This window comes from Tachypleus tridentatus, chromosome 12 (assembly GCF_004210375.1).
Source record: "Tachypleus tridentatus isolate NWPU-2018 chromosome 12, ASM421037v1, whole genome shotgun sequence".
Lineage (NCBI taxonomy): Eukaryota > Metazoa > Arthropoda > Merostomata > Xiphosura > Limulidae > Tachypleus > Tachypleus tridentatus.
This window is the reverse complement of record NC_134836.1, coordinates 107,640,995-107,667,909: the sequence shown is the minus strand read 5'-3', so window position 1 is coordinate 107,667,909 and position 26,915 is coordinate 107,640,995. Positions and strand designations below refer to the sequence as shown.

Below are 26,915 nucleotides of genomic sequence, written 5' to 3'. Positions count from 1 at the left end.
GATACCCGTGGTGTGCAGAGCAGAGATATCTCTTTGGGTAGCTTTGTGCTTAAGTATAAATAACAACAATCTATAAATTTAACAAAAAACTTTTGTTCTTAAAACAATAAAACGAATAATAGCACTTTAACATATTATAAGATTTAGTACTCGACTGGAACTCTTTGTAATTATTTCGCAGGATATTAGATAATCTCAACATCTTTAGCAGCGGATATATATTTTATAATATTCTACTTTTACTAATACAGTGGTAATTCTACAGAATTGCAACACTAAATTAGGGGTTCGATTTCCCTTGATGAACTGAGCAGATAACCCAATGTGGCTTTGCTGTAAGAGATACACATACTTCGTTGTCTAAATGTGTTTAGTAATTACTGAATCTGTTAGTTATTTTTAAATGTATTACAATGTATTCAATGCATTTGTATTTCCATGAATTATCAGGTTATGTTGTAAAAATACAAATAAACTGAAAATCCTGTAGATTAATGTTCTTTTTTTTTTTTTTGGAGATGGCTATTAGACCGCTGCAGAGCACTCTGTAAGCTGTATACGATTTGTTACCTCTTAGTTGATAGCGGCACGTCTGAGATCTAATTACGTCAAAAATCTGGCTTCGATACACGTGGTTAGAAAATAACAGATATCCTAATGTGCCCCTTACAGGTTTTACCCAAATTCAAATAACCACCTTTTACCACAACAGCATTAAATTATCGGAAAATAATGCTTAATGTTGTTGCAGTTAAGCACAAGCTACTGAACAGACTGTTTGTGTTGCACCTCCGTGGGTATCGAAAGCCGGGTTTTAGGGATACAAGCCTTCAGATTTATGATGACGAGAAACCCACTTGAAGTAAGGATGTATCTCACGACAGCTTTCAGATTTATTGCTAATCCACTGGAAGGTTTCATGGGTCACTGTTGGCTGAAGAAATAGTTATTTCATGCCTTAGTTGGATTTATTTCGAATAAAAATAGATTAATGCGCCATTAATTCAATTAATTAATTCAAAACAGTTTTGAACCAAACAAAAGTTAACTTTTAAGCTGCTTCGAGTTTTCTCAAACAAGAATAGTTTGATGGACTTTAAAACATTTTTGCTCATTTCTGGGCCAGCCAATAGTTATGTCCAGACTGGTTTGGGGTCTTAAACAGTCGTTGAACTTTAAATAACTCCGTACAAATTCACGAATAAAGACGCAAAAAAACGTATGAAAGAAAGAGATAAAACTAAATACAGTTTGAATAAAACGTTTAGTGTTAGTACGTTTAATAAATTTACTCAATTCGCAGGTTATAGAAATTATGTTTCTAAATACTAATTGATGAGATTTATCGCGTACTAACTCGGTTCTTAGCATTCAATAATTGCTTTCTAGCCCTCTACCTTTTCCTTCTTCATTCCACTTTAATTGCGTTAAATTTTAGGGTCGGCCGCTTGGATAATTCGAATTAGTTTAGAAATTTTGCACTTGATGGCTGGCTTTGATAGCAAACCTAAAGGGCAAGCATGTTCAGTGACAAGGATTCGAACCCGTCACCCGCAGATTGCGAGTAGAGCACCTCTAACAGAGGTCCTGCCAGGCCTTGTAATGGTAGCTTTTGATATAATATAAATACTTGTTACCTTTTCAGTTGACCTTAAAGAATACATATTAGTACTAGCCTTCAAAGTTTAAGCAAATACTTATATGTTTCCACATTTCCAACAGTATTCTCTACTTATTTAAGTGTATTTTGTACGTATGAACTCATGCTGTCCGTATGGATCATAACAGTCATTTTTAATTGTAATGCGACAACCTTTGAGTTATTAGTTTGTTTTCTCGTCAGACATGAACAGAATCGCCTACACCCAGCAAGAAGTAAGCTCATATTCGTATTTCAAAATGTGACGAGAAATGTCACGAACATAAAGTACCAAAACATTTATTGCTGATTGGATAGGCGGTGAGGAAATCCTGGCATTATGACCAACGTCAAACTCCCTCTAACTTAATTAGATGATGTTGTCTTAACGTTTAGACTGAGGTCGTAACCAACAAATTTTAAGTATTCATAGCGAGTAGAGGCATAAATGTATAGTTGCTGCATGCAACACGCGAGATTAAATGTTTAATAAATTCGTACAAATATATACACAGCATCTAGTCAGTCTGACCTTAATCTCAGGTCTCCATCTGTTTTACTGTTAACATGATGTGACCAACGTCCGCTATTCAATAAAATATATGATAAGCACTGTTTCTTGTTGTTGTTGTTGTTCACGATCTCAGTATTCCTTATAATTTTATAAAATCTACATAACATTTGAATTTATTTTCGTGGAACTTCGTTTACGACGTAAACAACAGATGTTTCTAAAAGATCAGGCCTGGTGGTTAGGTCGCTCGACTTGGAATCTGTGGGTCACGGGTTCCAATCCTTGTCACATTAAACATTCTCATGCTTTCAACCCTGGAGCTTTCGTTGGTAAAAGAGTTGCCCAAGAGTTGGCGGTGGGGGGAGGAGGAGTTGGTTCACTGCTTTCTTCTTAGTCTGTTAATGCTAAATTAGGGACTGCTGGCGCAGATAGCTCTCATGTAGCTTCACGTAAAATTCGAACAGAAACCAATCTGTAGAATATTCTATTTTTTTCCCCATTGACAGTTTTTTCATCTGAAAACTCGACACATTTACAAAGCTTCTGATAAAGACTTACTATCACAATGATGAGAACGGAAAATCTGTGAAAGTATACATAGTTCATGCTTCGCATGTATGTCTGATAAAACTGTCGTAAATAATTATAACTTTTTTCCTGCCACTGTAAGTGTAATTTCAAAGCTGCGAGAGCTTCAACGTTGACAGCGACTCGCTATAATTTTAGTAATCAGTCATTTATTCTACAGATGGCTCTCCAAATAAAATAAACGATTTTGGTAACAAAGCTAGAAATAAAACGACCCATTTTTATTCAGATAATAATAATAGCGAACTTCCATTTTAGCTAACTTTTCGCCATTACTGTTGCATCAACTCTAGTACAATAAGAATAGTTCAATGTGAAATATATTTATCTAATAAAGTCGCAACGACGAAACGTTGGATGAAGTAGAAAGCTTTATTATTATTATTATCTATAGAGTGAAAGTAATTTGTTGTTTGACTTTGTTGCCAAAACATCTAAATCCCTCCGATATAGAATACAAATTATGAAAAATCGGACAACTGAAAAACTGCTTATTTAACTCTACTTACATATGTGTGTGTTTTTGCCCCAAGTTTCATCTGGAAGTGTGAGAGCTTATAACGCTAAAAATCGGGTTTCGATACTCGCAGTAGGCATTTTCCGAATTGACTATTGTGCAGCTTTGTGATTACTAGCAAACAATAATCCGAGGGTCGCGGGTTCGAATCCTCGTCACACCAAACATGCTCATCCTTTCAACCGTGGGGTCATTATAATGTAACAGTGAATGCCATTATTCGTTTGTACCCCAAGAGTTGGTGGTTTGCGATGACGTCTAGCTTCCTTCCTCCAGTCTTACACTGCTAAGTTATGGACGGCTAGCGCAGATAAACCTCGTGTAGCTTTGAGCGAAATTCAAAAACAAACAAAATGCATCTGTTCCTTTATGGATGCATCATTATTATCCTAACAGTTTGGAATTGATACCATAATATTACCCATGTCATTATATAATATCACTTAGTAATGACCTTTGCAAATGACGTAATACGGTAAAGTCTCTTTGATATTTAAGTATTGTGTAGTTAAATGTTCCATGACCCTATCATATGGGACATTAGATTGAGTTTTAGTGGGAGAATCAATTAAGCTAACATTTAATAAACTTTTATACACACAACACATACACAGACACAAGTATTGTGGTGTAGAAATCACGAAGCAAATTATAAATAACTTTAAATTTGACATTATAAAACCTTTGACCATGATGCAAATAGGTTCATGTACCGAACGCTCTAGAGTTTATCTGGTTTTAATGAGACATACTGAACTGTTTCATCGTATCTGTTTTTCTTCCTCTCGTGACACTGTTAATAGCAACATTACTGATTTATCAACTCCAATGCAAACTAATTACTTCTATGTAATATTAAACAATTATTGACTGGTTACGAGAGCAACAAATGATCTCTTATCTGAAGTATGTTTGTTTGTTTTTGAATTTCGCGTAAAATTACATGAGGCTATCTGCACTAGCCGTCTCTAATTTAGCACAGGGTTTGTTTGTTTGTTTGTTTTTTGAATTTCGCACAAAGCTACTCGAGGGCTATCTGTGCTAGCCGACCCTAATTTACCAGTGTAAGACTAGAGGGAAGGCAGCTAGTTATCACCACCCACCGCCAACTCTTGGGCTACTCTTTTACCAAGGAATAGTGGGATTGACCGTCACATTATAAAACCCTCACGGCTGGGAGGGCGAGCATGTTTGGCGCGACAGGGATGCGAACCCGCGACCCTCAGATTACGAGCCACACGCGTTAGCAGAGGGAAAACAGCTAGTTATCACCACCCACCTCCAACTCTTGGGCTACTCTTTTACCAACAACTAATGCGACTGACCATAACGCTCCCACGGCTGAAAGGGCAAGCATGTTTGTGTGTGACGGGGATTCGGACTCGCAATCTCAAAATCGCGGGTAACTGAAATCATCAGCCAATAATTGTTTTATATTACCTTACTCTCTTTCAATACACAGTTTTAACAAAGTCTGATTAATTAGCGCTGTCACACAGTGTATTTAACTAACATCTTCCAGCCTACTTTTATATATTGAATTCTAAAATTTCATTGAAGAGTCACTTTAAGAACCAGTGACAAATCAGTAAGATTTAAAATTATTTAAATTTCAAAATATAACAACCTGTTATCACGATATCATCTCAGTCAACAGATAAAATATACATTTCGGTTTACTTAGAAAGCTGGCGAAATTTCTCACGTTGTTTGTAATTAGGCCTAAAACCTCCAGTTACATTTTTGATTCTTCAATTCCCTTACACATTGATTACTTAACTGTAATATTAATGATTGATGTATAAATACATTTATTATCTATAGTTACATTAGTGACTACGTAGGTCTAATATTATTCATTGGTTTCCTGACTAGATATGTGTAATGTTGCAAATCAGTGATTAAAATGATACACTTCCTGGCTAAAAATGTATGTATAGCATACTTCACTTATAACGTTGAGTATTAGTTTGTAACCTCTGTCACTTCTAAACCTACACCTGCCCCACTTACCATCAATATTGTTAAGTATCTCTCATGATACACAACACCCACACCAGTCCTACTTACCATCAATATTGTTAAGTATTTCTAATGATACACAACACCCACACCAGTCCCACTTACCACCAATATTGTTAAGTATTTCTAATGATACACAACACCCACACCAGTCCTACTTACCACCAATATTGTTAAGTATTTCTAATGATACACAACACCCACACCAGTCCCACTTACCATCAATATTGTGAAGTATTTCTAATGATACACAACACCCACACTAGTCCCACTTACCATCAATATTGTGAAGTATTTCTAATGATACACAACACCCACACTAGTCCTACTTACCACCAATATTGTTAAGTATCTCTAATAATACACACCATGTGAAACAACACCCACACCAGTCCCACTTACCATCAATGTTATTAAGTATTTCTAATGATACACAACACCCACACCAGTCCTACTTACCATCAATATTGTTAAGTATTTCTAATGATACACAACACCCACACCAGTCCTACTTACCATCAATATTGTTAAGTATTTCTAATGATACACAACACCCACACCAGTCCTACTTACCACCAATATTGTTAAGTATTTCTAATGATACAGAACACCCACACCAGTCCTACTTACCATCAATATTGTGAAGTATTTCTAATGATACACAACACCCACACCAGTCCTACTTACCATCAACATTGTTAAGTATTTTTAATGATACACAACACCCACACCAGTCCCACTTACCATCAATATTGTGAAGTATTTCTAATGATACACAACACCCACACCAGTCCCACTTACCATCAATATTGTGAAGTATTTCTAATGATACACAACACCCACACCAGTCCCACTTACCACCAATACTGTGAAGTATTTCTAATGATACACAACACCCACACCAGTCCCAATTCTACCATCAATGTTGTTAAGTATTTCTAATGATACACAACACCCACACCAGTCCCACTTACCACCAATATTGTTAAGTATTTCTAATGATACACAACACCCACACCAGTCCCACTTACCACCAACATTGTGAAGTATTTCTAATGATACACAACACCCACACTAGTCCCACTTACCACCAATATTGTGAAGTATTTTAATGATACACAACACCCACACCAGTCCCATTCTTTCCACCAATATTGTTAAGTATTTCTAATGATACACAACACCCACACCAGTCCTACTTACCATCAATATTGTGAAGTATTTCTAATGATACTCAACACCCACACTAGTCCCACTTACCACCAATATTGTTAAGTATTTCTAATGATACACAACACCCACACCAGTCCCACTTACCACCAATACTGTGAAGTATTTCTAATGATACACAACACCCACACTAGTCCTACTTACCACCAATATCGTTAAGTATCTCTAATAATACACACCATGTGAAACAACACCCACACCAGTCCTACTTTCTACCATCAATATTGTTAAGTATTTCTAATGATACACAACACCCACACCAGTCCTACTTACCATCAATATTGTTAAGTATTTCTAATGATACACAACACCCACACCAGTCCTACTTACCACCAATATTGTTAAGTATTTCTAATGATACAGAACACCCACACCAGTCCCACTTACCATCAATATTGTGAAGTATTTCTAATGATACACAACACCCACACCAGTCCCACTTACCACCAATACTGTGAAGTATTTCTAATGATACACAACACCCACACTAGTCCTACTTACCATCAACATTGTTAAGTATCTTTAATGATACACACCATGTGAAACAACACCCACACCAGTCCTACTTACCACCAATATCGTTAAGTATTCTAATAATACACACCATGTGAAACAACACCCACACCAGTCCTACTTATCATCAATATTGTTGGTATTTCTAATGATACACAACACCCACACCAGTCCAACTTACCATCAACATTGTGAAGTATTTCTAATGATACACAACACCCACACTAGTCCTACTTACCACCAATATTGTTAAGTATCTCTAATAATACACACCATGTGAAACAACACCCACACCAGTCCTACTTACCATCAATATTGTTAAGTATTTCTAATGATACACAACACCCACACCAGTCCTACTTACCATCAATATTGTTAAGTATTTCTAATGATACACAACACCCACACCAGTCCTACTTACCACCAATATTGTTAAGTATTTCTAATGATACAGAACACCCACACCAGTCCCACTTACCATCAATATTGTGAAGTATTTCTAATGATACACAACACCCACACCAGTCCTATTTACCATCAACATTGTTAAGTATTTCTAATGATACACAACACCCACACCAGTCCTACTTACCATCAATATTGTTAAGTATTTCTAATGATACACAACACCCACACCAGTCCTACTTACCATCAATATTGTGAGGTATTTCTAATGATACACAACACCCACACTAGTCCTACTTACCACCAATATTGTTAAGTATCTCTAATAATACACACCATGTGAAACAACACCCACACCAGTCCTACTTACCACCAATATTGTTAAGTATTTTTAATGATACACAACACCCACACCAGTCCCACTTACCATCAATATTGTGAAGTATTTCTAATGATACACAACACCCACACCAGTCCTATCTACCATCAACATTGTTAAGTATTTCTAATGATACACAACACCCACACCAGTCCCACTTACCATCAACATTGTGAAGTATTTCTAATGATACACAACACCCACACCAGTCCTACTTACCATCAATATTGTTAAGTATTTCTAATGATACAGAACACCCACACCAGTCCTACTTACCACCAATATTGTTAAGTATTTCTAATGATACAGAACACCCACACCAGTCCCACTTACCATCAATATTGTGAAGTATTTCTAATGATACACAACACCCACACTAGTCCCACTTTACCATCAATATTGTGAAGTATTTCTAATGATACACAACACCCACACTAGTCCTACTTACCACCAATATTGTTGGTATCTCTAATAATACACACCATGTGAAACAACACCCACACCAGTCCCACTTACCATCAATGTTATTAAGTATTTCTAATGATACACAACACCCACACCAGTCCTACTTACCATCAATATTGTTAAGTATTTCTAATGATACACAACACCCACACCAGTCCTACTTACCATCAATATTGTTAAGTATTTCTAATGATACACAACACCCACACCAGTCCTACTTACCACCAATATTGTTAAGTATTTCTAATGATACAGAACACCCACACCAGTCCCACTTACCATCAATATTGTGAAGTATTTCTAATGATACACAACACCCACACCAGTCCTACTTACCATCAACATTGTTAAGTATTTTAATGATACACAACACCCACACCAGTCCCACTCCTACCATCAATATTGTGAAGTATTTCTAATGATACACAACACCCACACCAGTCCTTACTTACCATCAATATTGTGAAGTATTTCTAATGATACACAACACCCACCACCAGTCCCACTTACCACCAATACTGTGAAGTATTTCTAATGATACACAACACCCACACCAGTCCCATTCTTACCACCAATACTGTGAAGTATTTCTAATGATACACAACACCCACACTAGTCCTACTTACCATCAACATTGTTAAGTATCTTTAATGATACACACCATGTGAAACAACACCCACACCAGTCCTACTTACCACCATATCGTTAAGTATCTCTAATAATACACACCATGTGAAACAACACCCACACCAGTCCTACTTACCACCAATATTGTGAAGTATGTCTAATAATACACAACACCCACACCAGTCCTACTTATCATCAATATTGTTAAGTATTTCTAATGATACACAACACCCACACCAGTCCCACTTACCATCAACATTGTGAAGTATTTCTAATGATACACAACACCTACACTAGTCCTACTTACCACCAATATTGTTAAGTATCTCTAATAATACACACCATGTGAAACAACACCCACACCAGTCCTACTTACCATCAATATTGTTAAGTATTTCTAATGATACACAACACCCACACCAGTCCTACTTACCATCAATATTGTTAAGTATTTCTAATGATACACAACACCCACACCAGTCCTACTTACCACCAATATTGTTAAGTATTTCTAATGATACAGAACACCCACACCAGTCCCACTTACCATCAATATTGTGAAGTATTTCTAATGATACACAACACCCACACCAGTCCTATTTACCATCAACATTGTTAAGTATTTCTAATGATACACAACACCCACACCAGTCCTACTTACCATCAATATTGTTAAGTATTTTCTAATGATACACAACACCCACACCAGTCCTACTTACCATCAATATTGTGAGGTATTTCTAATGATACACAACACCCACACTAGTCCTACTTACCACCAATATTGTTAAGTATCTCTAATAATACACACCATGTGAAACAACACCCACACCAGTCCTACTTACCACCAATATTGTTAAGTATTTTAATGATACACACACCCACCCACATTCAGTCCCACTCTACCATCAATATTGTGAAGTATTTCAATGATACACAACACCTACACCAGTCCTATCTACCATCAACATTGTTAAGTATTTCTAATGATACACAACACCCACACCAGTCCCACTTACCATCAAGCATTGTGAAGTATTTCTAATGATACACAACACCCACACCAGTCCTACTTACCATCAATATTGTTAAGTATTTCTAATGATACAGAACACCCACACCAGTCCTACTTACCACCAATATTGTTAAGTATTTCTAATGATACAGAACACCCACACCAGTCCCATCTTTACCATCAATATTGTAAGTATTTCTAATGATACACAACACCCACACTAGTCCTAACCACCCACTGGTCTTACCATCAATATTGTGAAGTATTTCTAATGATACACAACACCCACACTAGTCCTACTTACCACCAATATTGTTAAGTATCTCTAATAATACACACCATGTGAAACAACACCCACACCAGTCCCACTTACCATCAATGTTATTAAGTATTTCTAATGATACACAACACCCACACCAGTCCTACTTCTACCATCAATATTGTTAAGTATTTCTAATGATACACAACACCCACACCAGTCCTACTTACCATCAATATTGTTAAGTATTTCTAATGATACACAACACCCACACCAGTCCTACTTACCACCAATATTGTTAAGTATTTCTAATGATACAGAACACCCACACCAGTCCCACTTACCATCAATATTGTGAAGTATTTCTAATGATACACAACACCCACACCAGTCCTACTTTACCATCAACATTGTTAAGTATTTTTAATGATACACAACACCCACACCAGTCCCACTTACCATCAATATTGTGAAGTATTTCTAATGATACACAACACCCACACCAGTCCCACTTACCATCAATATTGTGAAGTATTTCTAATGATACACAACACCCACACCAGTCCCACTTACCACCAATACTGTGAAGTATTTCTAATGATACACAACACCCACACCAGTCCCACTTACCATCAATGTTATTAAGTATTTCTAATGATACACAACACCCACACCAGTCCCACTTACCACCAATATTGTTAAGTATTTCTAATGATACACAACACCCACACCAGTCCCACTTACCACCAACATTGTGAAGTATTTCTAATGATACACAACACCCACACTAGTCCCACTTACCACCAATATTGTGAAGTATTTTTAATGATACACAACACCCACACCAGTCCCACTTTCCACCAATATTGTTAAGTATTTCTAATGATACACAACACCCACACCAGTCCTACTTACCATCAATATTGTGAAGTATTTCTAATGATACTCAACACCCACACTAGTCCCACGTACCACCAATATTGTTAAGTATTTCTAATGATACACAACACCCACACCAGTCCCACTTACCACCAATACTGTGAAGTATTTCTAATGATACACAACACCCACACTAGTCCTACTTACCATCAACATTGTTAAGTATCTTTAATGATACACACCATGTGAAACAACACCCACACCAGTCCTACTTACCACCAATATTGTGAAGTATGTCTAATAATACACAACACCCACACCAGTCCTACTTATCATCAATATTGTTAAGTATTTCTAATGATACACAACACCCACACCAGTCCCACTTACCATCAACATTGTGAAGTATTTCTAATGATACACAACACCCACACTAGTCCTACTTACCACCAATATCGTTAAGTATCTCTAATAATACACACCATGTGAAACAACACCCACACCAGTCCTACTTACCATCAATATTGTTAAGTATTTCTAATGATACACAACACCCACACCAGTCCTACTTACCATCAATATTGTTAAGTATTTCTAATGATACACAACACCCACACCAGTCCTACTTACCACCAATATTGTTAAGTATTTCTAATGATACAGAACACCCACACCAGTCCCACTTACCATCAATATTGTGAAGTATTTCTAATGATACACAACACCCACACCAGTCCCACTTACCACCAATACTGTGAAGTATTTCTAATGATACACAACACCCACACTAGTCCTACTTACCATCAACATTGTTAAGTATCTTTAATGATACACACCATGTGAAACAACACCCACACCAGTCCTACTTACCACCAATATCGTTAAGTATCTCTAATAATACACACCATGTGAAACAACACCCACACCAGTCCTACTTACCACCAATATTGTGAAGTATGTCTAATAATACACAACACCCACACCAGTCCTACTTATCATCAATATTGTTAAGTATTTCTAATGATACACAACACCCACACCAGTCCCATTCTACCATCAACATTGTGAAGTATTTCTAATGATACACAACACCCACACCAGTCCTACTTACCACCAATATTGTTAAGCATCTCTAATAATACACACCATGTGAAACAACACCCACACCAGTCCTACTTACCATCAATATTGTTAAGTATTTCTAATGATACACAACACCCACACCAGTCCTACTTACCATCAATATTGTTAAGTATTTCTAATGATACACAACACCCACACCAGTCCTACTTACCACCAATATTGTTAAGTATTTCTAATGATACAGAACACCCACACCAGTCCCACTTACCATCAATATTGTGAAGTATTTCTAATGATACACAACACCCACACCAGTCCTATTTACCATCAACATTGTTAAGTATTTCTAATGATACACAACACCCACACCAGTCCTACTTACCATCAATATTGTTAAGTATTTCTAATGATACACAACACCCACACCAGTCCTACTTACCATCAATATTGTGAGGTATTTCTAATGATACACAACACCCACACCAGTCCTTACTTACCATCAACATTGTTAAGTATCTTTAATGATACACACCATGTGAAACAACACCCACACCAGTCCTACTTACCACCAATATTGTGAAGTATGTCTAATAATACACAACACCCACACCAGTCCTACTTATCATCAATATTGTTAAGTATTTCTAATGATACACAACACCCACACCAGTCCCACTTACCATCAACATTGTGAAGTATTTCTAATGATACACAACACCCACACTAGTCCTACTTACCACCAATATTGTTAAGTATCTCTAATAATACACACCATGTGAAACAACACCCACACCAGTCCTACTTACCACCAATATTGTTAAGTATTTTTAATGATACACAACACCCACACCAGTCCCACTTACCATCAATATTGTGAAGTATTTCTAATGATACACAACACCCACACCAGTCCCACTTACCACCAATATTGTTAAGTATTTCTAATGATACACAACACCCACACCAGTCCCACTTACCACCAACATTGTGAAGTATTTCTAATGATACACAACACCCACACTAGTCCCACTTACCACCAATATTGTGAAGTATTTTTAATGATACACAACACCCACACCAGTCCCACTTTCCACCAATATTGTTAAGTATTTCTAATGATACACAACACCCACACCAGTCCTACTTACCATCAATATTGTGAAGTATTTCTAATAATACTCAACACCCACACTAGTCCCACGTACCACCAATATTGTTAAGTATTTCTAATGATACACAACACCCACACCAGTCCCACTTACCACCAATACTGTGAAGTATTTCTAATGATACACAACACCCACACTAGTCCTACTTACCATCAACATTGTTAAGTATCTTTAATGATACACACCATGTGAAACAACACCCACACCAGTCCTACTTACCACCAATATTGTGAAGTATGTCTAATAATACACAACACCCACACCAGTCCTACTTATCATCAATATTGTTAAGTATTTCTAATGATACACAACACCCACACCAGTCCCACTTACCATCAACATTGTGAAGTATTTCTAATGATACACAACACCCACACTAGTCCTACTTACCACCAATATCGTTAAGTATCTCTAATAATACACACCATGTGAAACAACACCCACACCAGTCCTACTTACCATCAATATTGTTAAGTATTTCTAATGATACACAACACCCACACCAGTCCTACTTACCATCAATATTGTTAAGTATTTCTAATGATACACAACACCCACACCAGTCCTACTTACCACCAATATTGTTAAGTATTTCTAATGATACAGAACACCCACACCAGTCCCACTTACCATCAATATTGTGAAGTATTTCTAATGATACACAACACCCACACCAGTCCCACTTACCACCAATACTGTGAAGTATTTCTAATGATACACAACACCCACACTAGTCCTACTTACCATCAACATTGTTAAGTATCTTTAATGATACACACCATGTGAAACAACACCCACACCAGTCCTACTTACCACCAATATCGTTAAGTATCTCTAATAATACACACCATGTGAAACAACACCCACACCAGTCCTACTTACCACCAATATTGTGAAGTATGTCTAATAATACACAACACCCACACCAGTCCTACTTATCATCAATATTGTTAAGTATTTCTAATGATACACAACACCCACACCAGTCCCACTTACCATCAACATTGTGAAGTATTTCTAATGATACACAACACCCACACTAGTCCTACTTACCACCAATATTGTTAAGTATCTCTAATAATACACACCATGTGAAACAACACCCACACCAGTCCTACTTACCATCAATATTGTTAAGTATTTCTAATGATACACAACACCCACACCAGTCCTACTTACCATCAATATTGTTAAGTATTTCTAATGATACACAACACCCACACCAGTCCTACTTACCACCAATATTGTTAAGTATTTCTAATGATACAGAACACCCACACCAGTCCCACTTACCATCAATATTGTGAAGTATTTCTAATGATACACAACACCCACACCAGTCCTATTTACCATCAACATTGTTAAGTATTTCTAATGATACACAACACCCACATTAGTCCTACTTACCATCAATATTGTTAAGTATTTCTAATGATACACAACACCCACACCAGTCCTACTTACCATCAATATTGTGAGGTATTTCTAATGATACACAACACCCACACCAGTCCCACTTACCATCAACATTGTTAAGTATCTTTAATGATACACACCATGTGAAACAACACCCACACCAGTCCTACTTACCACCAATATTGTGAAGTATGTCTAATAATACACAACACCCACACCAGTCCTACTTATCATCAATATTGTTAAGTATTTCTAATGATACACAACACCCACACCAGTCCCACTTACCATCAACATTGTGAAGTATTTCTAATGATACACAACACCCACACTAGTCCTACTTACCACCAATATTGTTAAGTATCTCTAATAATACACACCATGTGAAACAACACCCACACCAGTCCTACTTACCACCAATATTGTTAAGTATTTTTAATGATACACAACACCCACACCAGTCCCACTTACCATCAATATTGTGAAGTATTTCTAATGATACACAACACCCACACCAGTCCTATCTACCATCAACATTGTTAAGTATTTCTAATGATACACAACACCCACACCAGTCCCACTTACCATCAACATTGTGAAGTATTTCTAATGATACACAACACCCACACCAGTCCTACTTACCATCAATATTGTTAAGTATTTCTAATGATACAGAACACCCACACCAGTCCTACTTACCACCAATATTGTTAAGTATTTCTAATGATACAGAACACCCACACCAGTCCCACTTACCATCAATATTGTGAAGTATTTCTAATGATACACAACACCCACACCAGTCCTACTTACCATCAACATTGTTAAGTATTTTAATGATACACAACACCCACACCAGTCCCACTTACCATCAATATTGTGAAGTATTTCTAATGATACACAACACCCACACCAGTCCTATTTACCATCAACATTGTTAAGTATTTCTAATGATACACAACACCCACACCAGTCCCACTTACCACCAATATTGTTAAGTATTTCTAATGATACACAACACCCACACCAATCACACTTACCACCAATATTGTGAAGTATTTCTAATGATACACAACACCCACACTAGTCCCTCTTACCACCAATATTGTTAAGTATTTTTAATGATACACAGCACCCACACCAGTCCTACTTACCATCAATATTGTTAAGTATTTCTAATGATACACAACACCCACACTAGTCCCACTTACCACCAATATTGTTAAGTATTTCTAATGATACACAACACCCACACCAGTCCCACTTACCATCAATATTGTGAAGTATTTCTAATGATACACAACACCCACACCAGTCCCACTTACCATCAATGTTATTAAGTATTTCTAATGATACACAACACCCACACCAGTCCTACTTACCATCAATATTGTTAAGTATTTCTAATGATACACAACACCCACACCAGTCCTACTTACCATCAATATTGTTAAGTATTTCTAATGATACACAACACCCACACCAGTCCTACTTACCACCAATATTGTTAAGTATTTCTAATGATACAGAACACCCACACCAGTCCCACTTACCATCAATATTGTGAAGTATTTCTAATGATACACAACACCCACACCAGTCCTACTTACCATCAACATTGTTAAGTATTTTTAATGATACACAACACCCACACCAGTCCCACTTACCATCAATATTGTGAAGTATTTCTAATGATACACAACACCCACACCAGTCCCACTTACCACCAATACTGTGAAGTATTTCTAATGATACTCAACACCCACACTAGTCCCACTTACCACCAATATTGTTAAATATTTCTAATGATACACAACACCCACACCAATCTCACTTACCACCAATATTTTTAAGTATTTCTAATGATACACAACACCCACACCAGTCCCACTTACCTCCAATATTGTGAAGTATTTCTAATGATACACAACACCCACACTAGTCCTACTTACCACTAACATTGTTAAGTATCTCTAATAATACACACCATGTGAAACAACACCAACACCAGTCCTACTTACCACCAACATTGTTAAGTATCTCTAATAATACACACCATGTGAAACAACACCAACACCAGTTCTACTTACTATAATATTGTCAAGTATCTATGGTGATACACAAAAAGAGAAACAACACAAATACTAGTTTGATTTACCACAAATAGTGCCAACTATCTCTAATAACACATAACACTTAGAACAACTGTTTTAGTTTGTGCGGCATCATATTTGATGGTATACGATGCGACACCTTGCGCCCCTAGTATTTAATTTCTGTTTCACCCTTCACGGGTTGTGGGCTTGAACCAGCTAGAGTAAGCAACCGTATGAAGCAATTAATCCAAGTGATACGATCGTGCTGTTCTCGAGCTTTGCCTTCCGTTCTTATGCCCACCCACCTTATTTAAATTATACCTACTCCTGTTAAGAATTTATTCATATTAACATACACATAGTATGTGGCTGTTTATTACTGTTAATCAGTAACACATAAATTTAGAAATATATTTTGTTTCTTGCTGGCAGTGTATTACTTTCTTCCTTCGCCTCTCTCGGTTTATTCGTTCTCTTTCTCTCACACGTGCCCTCCGCTGGTACAGCGGTAAGTCTACTGATTTACAACGCTAAAATCAGGAGTTCGATTTTTCTCGGTGGACTCAGCAGATGGCCTGATGTGGCTTTATTATAAGAAAAACACACACAAATACACATATCTCCCGGTATTTCCTTTCTTTCGTCAGATTCTTATATTTTCAATTCCTTACAAAATCCCACGTCAAACCGGTTCATTTCCTTCTGACTTTGCATTTATTTCCCGTATATCGGATTGCAATGTTTCATAATCATAGTGTGTCTGGTAATTTCATACTGGTAAACATGAAAAAAGGTGGTTATACCGGCTCACTGGAAACATTTTCTAAAGACTAAGAGAACTGTAATCCCATAATTCCTTCAACACTGACCAAAAACTAGCTGGTTTATAAGAGTTTTTAACTTCAACTAATGTTACGCTACACCTAGCACAGAGGGCCATTGGTTCTTGTCCTGCTGCTCAAAAATCGCATTATTTGATTAGAATAGTCCAAGAGTTAACGGTGAGTGTTATTTACTACCTATCTTCTATTTTATCTCTTGGTTCAATATCATGGGCTGTGATTTCAAATGCTTCATTTCTTGTTTTAAGCAAATATTCAAACCAAACGAACACACAGTATGATTGGCAGGTTTTCTGCCTAAAGAAACCACACCCAATCCTCGGTAATCTTAAAATACTCTTTCATATTCTGTAACAAACAGTATGGGGTTTCAACCATAGGAAAGGAAACCACAGAACATGGTCCTTAGCTCATGTATTTAAATAATGTGTTGTATTGTATAATAAATCTGTATGTATAGTTTCAGCAATAATTGAACATAGTACACAGACATTAAGAAATAGTATATTTATACATGAGTGTGTGTGTGTGTATAAATATATATATATATAACACATATATAATATGTTTCTGTTTCTAGTGTTTATCTTCTGGTTCGATTCAAAGTGACTTCTTTTATTACTAACTGGCTGAGAACACAAAGGAAATTTTTTTATCCCAATAACGAGTGCGCCTTAGTTTCTTCTGAGAATTATTATTAAATGTTGTTGTATTATTCTCGAGTACGCAGTTCATGTGTAACTTGCTTGAAATATCTCTGTTATCTCTCATGTCACTAAAATAAATTGTAGAATCAAATGGTTCGAGGCTTTTCTGTTCATAAAAAAAATCATGTTATCTCGTCCTTAAAGGAAAGTCATGCAGGCTACACTTATCTACTTCTTTGTTTTCGTACAAGTAATTCTTATTCTCAGAGAAAAGAAAGCATTTAATCAGTTATATCACATTGCTCACAATAGCGTGCAAGGCCCCAGGATAAAGGAAAGGGATTAGGTTATTCGTGCTCTGTCTGGTAGCGATATGAAACCAGACGATGCTTATCAAAATAAAACTGGCCATCTTTAGATATTAACTATGGAACATAATTACAGTTTCCTAGGCTATGATCTGTTATTAGAAAGCCATTTTGGCTGGCGGTTTCGTATTCATCAAACACATCACCCCCACACCCACAAATAGACATTATAGGTGAACACGTCTCTCCGTATCACCTACTGCCACTATAAATCCCTTGGCGCGAAAAGCAAACGTAAGAGGCGGGTTAGTGCACGAGGTAAGCTCACGACTAAGTCTGCAACTGGAACCTATCACTAGAGTCGCCCCTGTCAGTTTTGCAGTGCGTTATTGTTGCATATGTAAATAGATGAGCCATAAGCCAGTTCTAGGATAGCTGACAATAAATATTACGACCGTGCATTTTTGAGAACAGTGCACTTGTTTTGTCATTGATTGACTCAAGACGAAACTTGATAATTACTGTGAAAGTTATTTTAATTCGGCCAGTATTGCACACGTGCATGTTATTACACTGTTGAGCACATATTCCATCGTAATGAAGACCTCCTGACAAATAATAACACACTTAACAACCAGAATTCTGAAGTTGAGGTGATGTCATGGTACGGTGATCTGATGTCGCTGCACTTGAAGTCACTTTGAACCCTAACCTTCGAGTGTGAATGTACACTACTCGTTTTATCTTAATTCTCTGAGTTATGTATCACGTTTTCCTCGTGAGACCCGTATTAACGTATTTAACTTACTCGGTTGTTAAAGTGAATAAAAAATGTGTTTAAACCTCGATCAAGTCACACTTACAACGTCATGTTTTTCTACCTTACATAAAGTACTTAAGAACTCAAGCCTGCCCCCACTCCCGAATTTTCGCACAAAGCCGCACAAAGAACTAGTTCCGCATAGTTATCACTAATTTAGAAGTAAGATATTACAAAGCAATCTGCTTATCAACGTCACTAATGTATAACTTTTGAACTACACCGAATTGTGGCATTTTGTGGTAACGGGACACAAACCATGAACCCATGGATAAATAATCCAGCATATTAAGCACAAAGCTACACCTAGCTCACCGAACTAAAGATTTTAAACGTTTTAACCAAAGCATGTGAACAATGCAGAAAGATATTCCAGTACTAACATAGCCCCGCGTGACATGACGACTTGGGTTAGGCTAAGACGGTGAGCGAGAAAATCAGTTCTAAACAAACACTTTAGGTGCGTGTTATTTACATTATGTAAAATGGACAAATAAGTATCTAAATCTTAAAACTTATACGTGTGATATATTTGAGTTCAAAATTTGTATTTGGTTTTACTTAAATTTAATTTTAGATAACATTTACAAATTTTAGGAGGAGGGCAGACTGAAGCCCCCTCAGCCCTAACTACGCCCATGTAAGATGAAAAACATCACACCTTGCAAAATGGTATTGTATTTCAGTAGCTCACCAGTAATCATATCATTGTAATCAATTCTGTAATTTAAGTTTATTCAAATACGTTATTATATACTTTTTAGTCCAAAACGTCTTGGACCGTAAGTCATGATTAATACAATTTATAACGCGCACGAAAACTGTAGAAATACCAAGACCTTTCAAGCACAAATGTGTCGGGTTTTTTTTTACAGTTTATTCTTTAGCCTTTTTGGTTTGTAACATGGTCCTCTACAAATATTTGTTACAAGCTGGAAAACCCCTCCGTTGGAAGGGTGAAATAATAACTCGTTTGAAACAAAGGATAGGAAACTGTGTGTTTGTTTGTTTTTTAACGTAATTAACATCGAAAGTATAATAAAAATAGATAAACGTATCATGATTGGAAAAGAAAGATTTACTGTTTCCGAAAATTCTGTAAACACTGTTTACAAAGCTCATTCTAACGCTGAGGAATACACAATATTGATAGTTTTTGTTTTGTGTTTTGTTTGTTTGTTTTTTCAAAATTAGATACCAAATTAGAATGGGGTTCTAATTCCAACAATTTTTCTCATATTATCAAAGTTTGGTGCTGACTGCTCAGAAAGGTGGAGATATGTAAAGAATGGATAAACACACACATATTGTCGTTTATTTATAAAGCTTAATATAAAAATCATTATTATTTGTGGTTGTAAATATGGGAAAGTTTACTATTTGCAGTTTATGAGAATGAAATATAATTTAATAAATATTAGTAACTTCGATAAAAGAACTAAAACGCAATATTTGAAAGTAGCATTACACATTGTTCTGATATTATGCTTGTTGTTAAGCGTCAATGTCTTATTGAAAAGGCCCAGCATGGACAGGTTTATGTTTATTCTTGACTAGCAATCTGAAGGTCGCCATGAAAGCGTTATAATGTACGATAAATCCCACTATTCGTTGGTAAAAGAGCAGCCCAAGAGTTGGTTTGGGAGATGATGACCATCTGCCCTCCCCTTAATTTTTCACTGCTAAATTAAGGACGGCTAGTGCAGTTAACTTTGTACAAAATTAAAATAAAACAATCAAAGAAATAAACCTATCGAAAAGCATTTATATGACAAGAATTTGGTAAAAGTAGTTTTCCTAGTCTTTCCTCAAAGCTACTTGTTGTATACAAAACCTAAGCAGTTTATACTATCAATCGTCCCAGTTTAACGTCGTATATGCACGTCTAACGCAAACCTAAACAGTTTACACTGTGAATTGCCCCAGACTAACATCATATATGCACGTGTAACTTAAACCTAAACTGTTTACACTATGAATTGCCCCAGATTAACGTCATATATCTAAGCGTAACGTAAACCTAAACAGTTTACGCTATGAACTGCCCCAGATTAATGTCATATATGCACTCGTAACTTAAAACTAAACAGTTTACACTATGAACTGTCCCGGATTAGTGTCATATGCACGCGTAACTTAAAACTAAATAGGTTACACTATGAACTGCCCCAGATTAACGTCATATACTCATGCGCAACGTAAATCAGTTTATCTTTTCTCTCTTCTCAGATTAACTTCAAATACACACAATACAGATCAACCTGCATTTCGTTCTCTTCCAGTTAATCATTTATATGCGTAGCCTAAAATATTTTCTTTCTCGTTTTTTGATTGGATCAGCTTCACGTATCAACAACGTAATTCAAATACAGCCTTCCCTTTTCTTAAGCCTACTTCATTTATTCAAAAGTAAAATACCTTATACTTCGTGCTTTGTTTTTCAGATTACCAAAATGCTTACAAAGCCTAAATCAGTTTCTATTCTCGTTCTTTTATACAGAAGATTTAGAACAAGTCGTAACTGGCTTTCGTTCAGGTCTGCTTCTTATACACAAAGCCTTTATATATGTGTGTGTGTGTGCATAAAATTGTATTATATTTCTTATTAAATGAACTTCCTAGGTAAAACGATATAAAGGTTTGTACTCTCTGTATAGTCTTTCATATCTAAATCTTATATACAAAAGTCAAAGCAAATTCCGGCTCATTTTTCTTATGTTACTCCTTTTTAGTAGGGCAGCCTAGGATTTCGAAACACAGGCAAAAACAAAACTGTTTACTTCCTTCTGTCCTGGTGACTGGGACGAATGTTTTGGACATAGGAAAGAAAATAATGAGACACGTGATTCCAACCGAGCCTACGTTTACAACAACCCAAGTTCTTACTGGTTTATTTCACTAGAAATTGACGAACAAAATAACAACGACAAACTGGTCTGCTAAGATATGAGGTGAAATTTCCATGGTCTGGATCCATAAAGAAAATTATTCTTTAGGGTTTTATTAAATAAAATTTTCACATTCGCAAAACTTCAAAACATCTTTCATGGGTCCTCTATAGACACAAAAATCTGATCGTTTAGTTTGTTTTGAATTTCACGCAAACCTACGCGAAGGCTACCTGCGCTAGCCGTTCCTAATTTAGCTGTGTAAGACTAGAGGAAAGGTAGCTAGTCATCAACATCCACCGCCAACTCTTGGGCTACTCTTTACCAACAAATAGTTGGATTGACTGTAACATTATAACGCCCTTACGGTTGAAAGGACGAGCATGTTTAATCACCTGGCCATGCCGGGCCTTCTGACCGTTCTGAGAACTGCAAGTTGGTCTAAAAACATTCACTGCCTTTAAAAAGAATAGAATTTTCATATTAAAAAGCATTATACTTTAACGTAATAGGTTAGGGTTTTTAGTAAGCCTGAATAGTTTCTTACCAAATTTCTGGAATATTACATGTTAGGAATATTTTCCCGTATATGGTTATAGCGCTAAAAGTTGGAACCAGGTGAAGGTTACTCTATGAGTGATAATATTTGGAAAAAATGTATTTAAACTTTTCTATGGTTAGAGTAAAATTAATAGGATATATTTTCAAGTAGTACGTACACTTACCTGAGGGGGTATTCGTACTGTTTTTTTAAATATCTCAATGATTTACGAAAACACATCAATAAAAAGGGGTAACATAACAGAAACGAAGTCCAGCTGTGTTAAGTTTTGTACTGACTGATCAACAAAGATGGAGGTATATGAGGGATGCACAAACACGCATACTGTTCAGCCTTCAAGGGCGAAACTAAAAGTTTATTAATCGTTTATACAACACGGCAACAGATAAAATTATTAACACGATTGCGTTATCTACCTTAAAACTACTCCAAAACGTTTGCTAGTTTTGTCTAGTGTTTAAAGAAGTATTGATGCTGAAAATAGCGTTAGAGAAATGTTTTAAAATAACGTAATAATGCATTCATTCTTTTTAATGACGGCAAAATAAAGTTCAGTATTATCTTCAAAATCATTTTGAAATTGCAAAATTTCAAACCAATTGAAATTCAAACCAATCAATCAGCAATCAAGCTTTCTATTGCCGTATTATATTTCTGTTTTGAAATGGAGGTATAATTCTTTTAAAGTTTTAATTTGAAATGCTGGTTTCGTCTTACGCTTAAAAAGTCTAAAGAAAGACTAATATACTTTTCGGGACAGCTCTAAGATAAAATAGTTTTAATTTATTTAAAATATCATCAAATCACTAATTTTTGTTTTATTTTGAAAAACAGTTGCATAAAATGAGCCACCAGATGGCTCTGTAATAATCTTTGAAGGTTTCAACGCTAACACTGAAGGGTAGATCCTCACGGTAGGTATGGCGCGTTATGCAGTAAGTGTTTCGTTCAGCAGCAAATAAAACAGTTACGATGAGGACAAGATAATTTACTTTAAACAGATTCATAAATACATTGGTATCATACAAACTTTAATTGAAGCTGACAAAATAGATTGAAAACGTTTTTAAAACCAACATTGAGCTCCCTAAATAATATAATGACGCATATCGTGAGTACAAGGTATTATACTTCGGAAAAATGTGACTAGAATTTATAATCACATAGAAAATATGTGAACGTGCTTGAACAGTTCGACATCCATACCTTCCTTACCCTGCCTTTGCGATCACTTTGGAAGCCAATAGTTATAGTTGACGCAGACACTAGCGAGTTCTGAAAAGGTTTAGTTTAACTAAAAGCTTATTTCGTATTCTATTACACCATTCTTTCCCTCTAATAATGATTACGTGTATGCTGTTACAATATGGTGAATAATAACTTTCACCTTAACAGGAAATATAATATATCAGAAGGTAGCTTATGTTTCTTCTATTTTTCATAACAGGTTCAACATTTTTATTGAAATATATTGCCAAAACTAAAAAACACTTACACTTTCAACTAGTGTAATCTGATATTTCAGAAACATTCCAAGTATATTACTAACAGATGAGTGTGCCAAGTTAAACTATGGCGGACAGAACATTTGGTAAGGGTATTAACACTTTTACTAATGGGCCCGACATGGCCTAGCGCGTTAAGGCGTGCACTTTGTAATGTGAGGGTCGCGGGTTCGAATCCCGGGCGCATCAAACATGCTCGCCCTTTCAGTCGTGGGGGGCGTTATAATGTGACGGTCAATCCCACTATTCGTTGGTAAAAGAGTAGCCCAAGAGTTGGCGGTGGGTGGTGATGACTAGCTGCCTTCCCTCTAGTCTTACACTGCTAAATTAGGGACGGCTAGCGAAGATAGCTATCGAATAGCTTTGCTCTCAAAATACTAATAAAGCAGAGAACAACGTTTTGACCTTTCTACGTCATCGTCAGGTTAACAAAGAATTACTTCATACATTTTATTTCAAGTGTGTTTCTTGTCATTAATGATGAGAGATAGAACTGCAATTTTCATCTTTCACATTGTTCACATATTTAACAGAATAACATGAGCAGTTTCGGGATAGGCTTAAGGTGAGATATTACGTAAAGTATATGAATTAGGTAATAAGGAAGAACACCATACAAACTCTGTAAAATTGTTGAATAAAATAAAACGCCCAATGAAAGAAGAAGCACTAATACTATGACGAAACATAACTGTCGTTGTTGGTTGAATGTATGTGTTCAAAGGTTTTCAAATTATGATAGCACAAACAATGAATATTAGAGGCTATTTTTTGAAACTATAGAGGCTGATTACGTCATATTAAAACGATTTTAGAATGTCTTTACTTTGTTACAGTTGATGTCGCTACGTCTAATTATAATTTATCTGATAAATGTGGTTCTTAATAATAGATTTGAAGTGTATTTTCAGTGCACGAAACTCTGTCGTAAGACTGTCATGTCCAAAATATACCCCTCCATTTTTTTAGTTTCCATAATCCACCAATTGTGTAAGAACGACAGTTTTCCAACGCCCGTTTCAACAGTCCGATCACAAAAAAAATGTAATAAAAATACATGGGCTCTGTTTCCTGCGACCTGACCAGTATTTCTTCATAGGATACAACGAATATTCACTTTATTTCTTTCTAATTGCTGCAAGTATTCAACGGTGAACAATTTATATCAGACTTGTGCCACTCTCTTTTCCACATAGAAATCCTCCTTAATTGTGTTGCAAACCGTTGTCTATTTGTTGCTAGTCTCGAAAAGTACTGGTGTCTCAAGATGATCCATTGTGTTTTATTTTCTTCGATGGCGTTACGTTCAAGGAAATTCTAAATTACATATTGTAAATTATACATTACTAATCTGAACACATCTTTATAAGCTAGAGTGTAAATTTTTGCGTCGAAAAAGGCTATTACATATGCTCCAGTTTGCTGGTATCACCCAAGAAGATTAGAAATAAGGAGAGCGAAATTTGGGTGCTTAAGCCCACAACGTCCACATCTATATCACCCTTCACCGTTTAGAGACAGTTGTGGAAAGGTGACTGCTATCTAAATTATAAGAATAAGATAAACATAAAGAGATGAAAAATAATGAAAAAAAGCACTACCATAAGTAAGATGAAATTTATCTCTTAAAGTTAGCATTCCTGCTCCCAGTATGGTGGAGATACTTATTAACACGACATTGAGCCATATTAGTATACTAAGTTTGCTGTGACTATGCTTTTTTATATGCGGCTGAAGGTGTACATCCGCATAAAGTTGTGCAAAGTTCTTAAATGACCTTATGTTTAACCTTTAACAACTGTCTACAGGCACAGAAGGGTGATATAGATGGAATGTTGTGGGTTTGAGCACCCACATCTCGTTTTCTAATTTTTATTCTTCTTATGAGATTAGCGAATTGGAGGTTAAAACTGATAGACGGTGTATCTCCACCGCAATGTGGGTCCTACTTTAGCATCTCCTCTAAAACTTAAGATAGATTTTATAATCCCAATGTAGTTTGTACCAAGGATTCTGTTTTTTGTAAAAAAAATGCAGCATATTTTGTTTAACTTTATGATTATAATATATATATTGTACATCTTGAACAGTGTCATTGATTTTGACTTTACATTTCGTCGTTAAATTCGTCTGTCCAAGTCACAATGAACGTATTTTAACAGCTTATTGTATAAATACATTTTCAACTGTTTTCTTAGTTTCATATTTCTTAAACTGTTTTCTGAAACGATAGCATGCAAACAATATTGAACTTGATTCTAATAAGAACCAGAGCTACTCTATGCTGTTCACATATATCCTGCATGGCCAGGTAGTTATGGAACTCGACTCGTAGTCTGAGGGTCGCGGGTTCAAATCCCCGTCACCAAACATGATCGACCTTCAGCCATGAGGGAGTTATAATGTGACAGTTAATCCCACTATTCTTTGCTAAGAGAGTATCCCAAGAGTTGGCGGTGGGTGGTGTCGACTGGCTGCCTTTCCCTCCATCTTTACACTGGTAAATTGGGAATGACTAGCGCAGATA

The 26,915-nt window shown here is 36.2% G+C and overlaps 1 protein-coding gene across 6 annotated transcripts in view; it reads left to right on the top strand.

Moving 5' to 3' along the window:
• The window catches only part of LOC143234288 (uncharacterized), a 218,350-nt gene that overhangs the window by 12,929 nt on the left and 178,506 nt on the right, over positions 1-26,915 (top strand). The window contains exon 3 of one of the 6 annotated variants that reach the window (XR_013018581.1): positions 22,166-22,389. The exons of 4 other annotated variants lie outside the window; for them this stretch is intronic. The gene's annotated coding sequence lies outside the window, so the exon portion shown is untranslated. Of the gene's footprint in view, positions 1-17,709; positions 17,818-22,165; positions 22,390-26,915 lie in introns of those variants that run through there. One more of the 6 variants, XR_013018582.1, reaches the window with a different exon arrangement.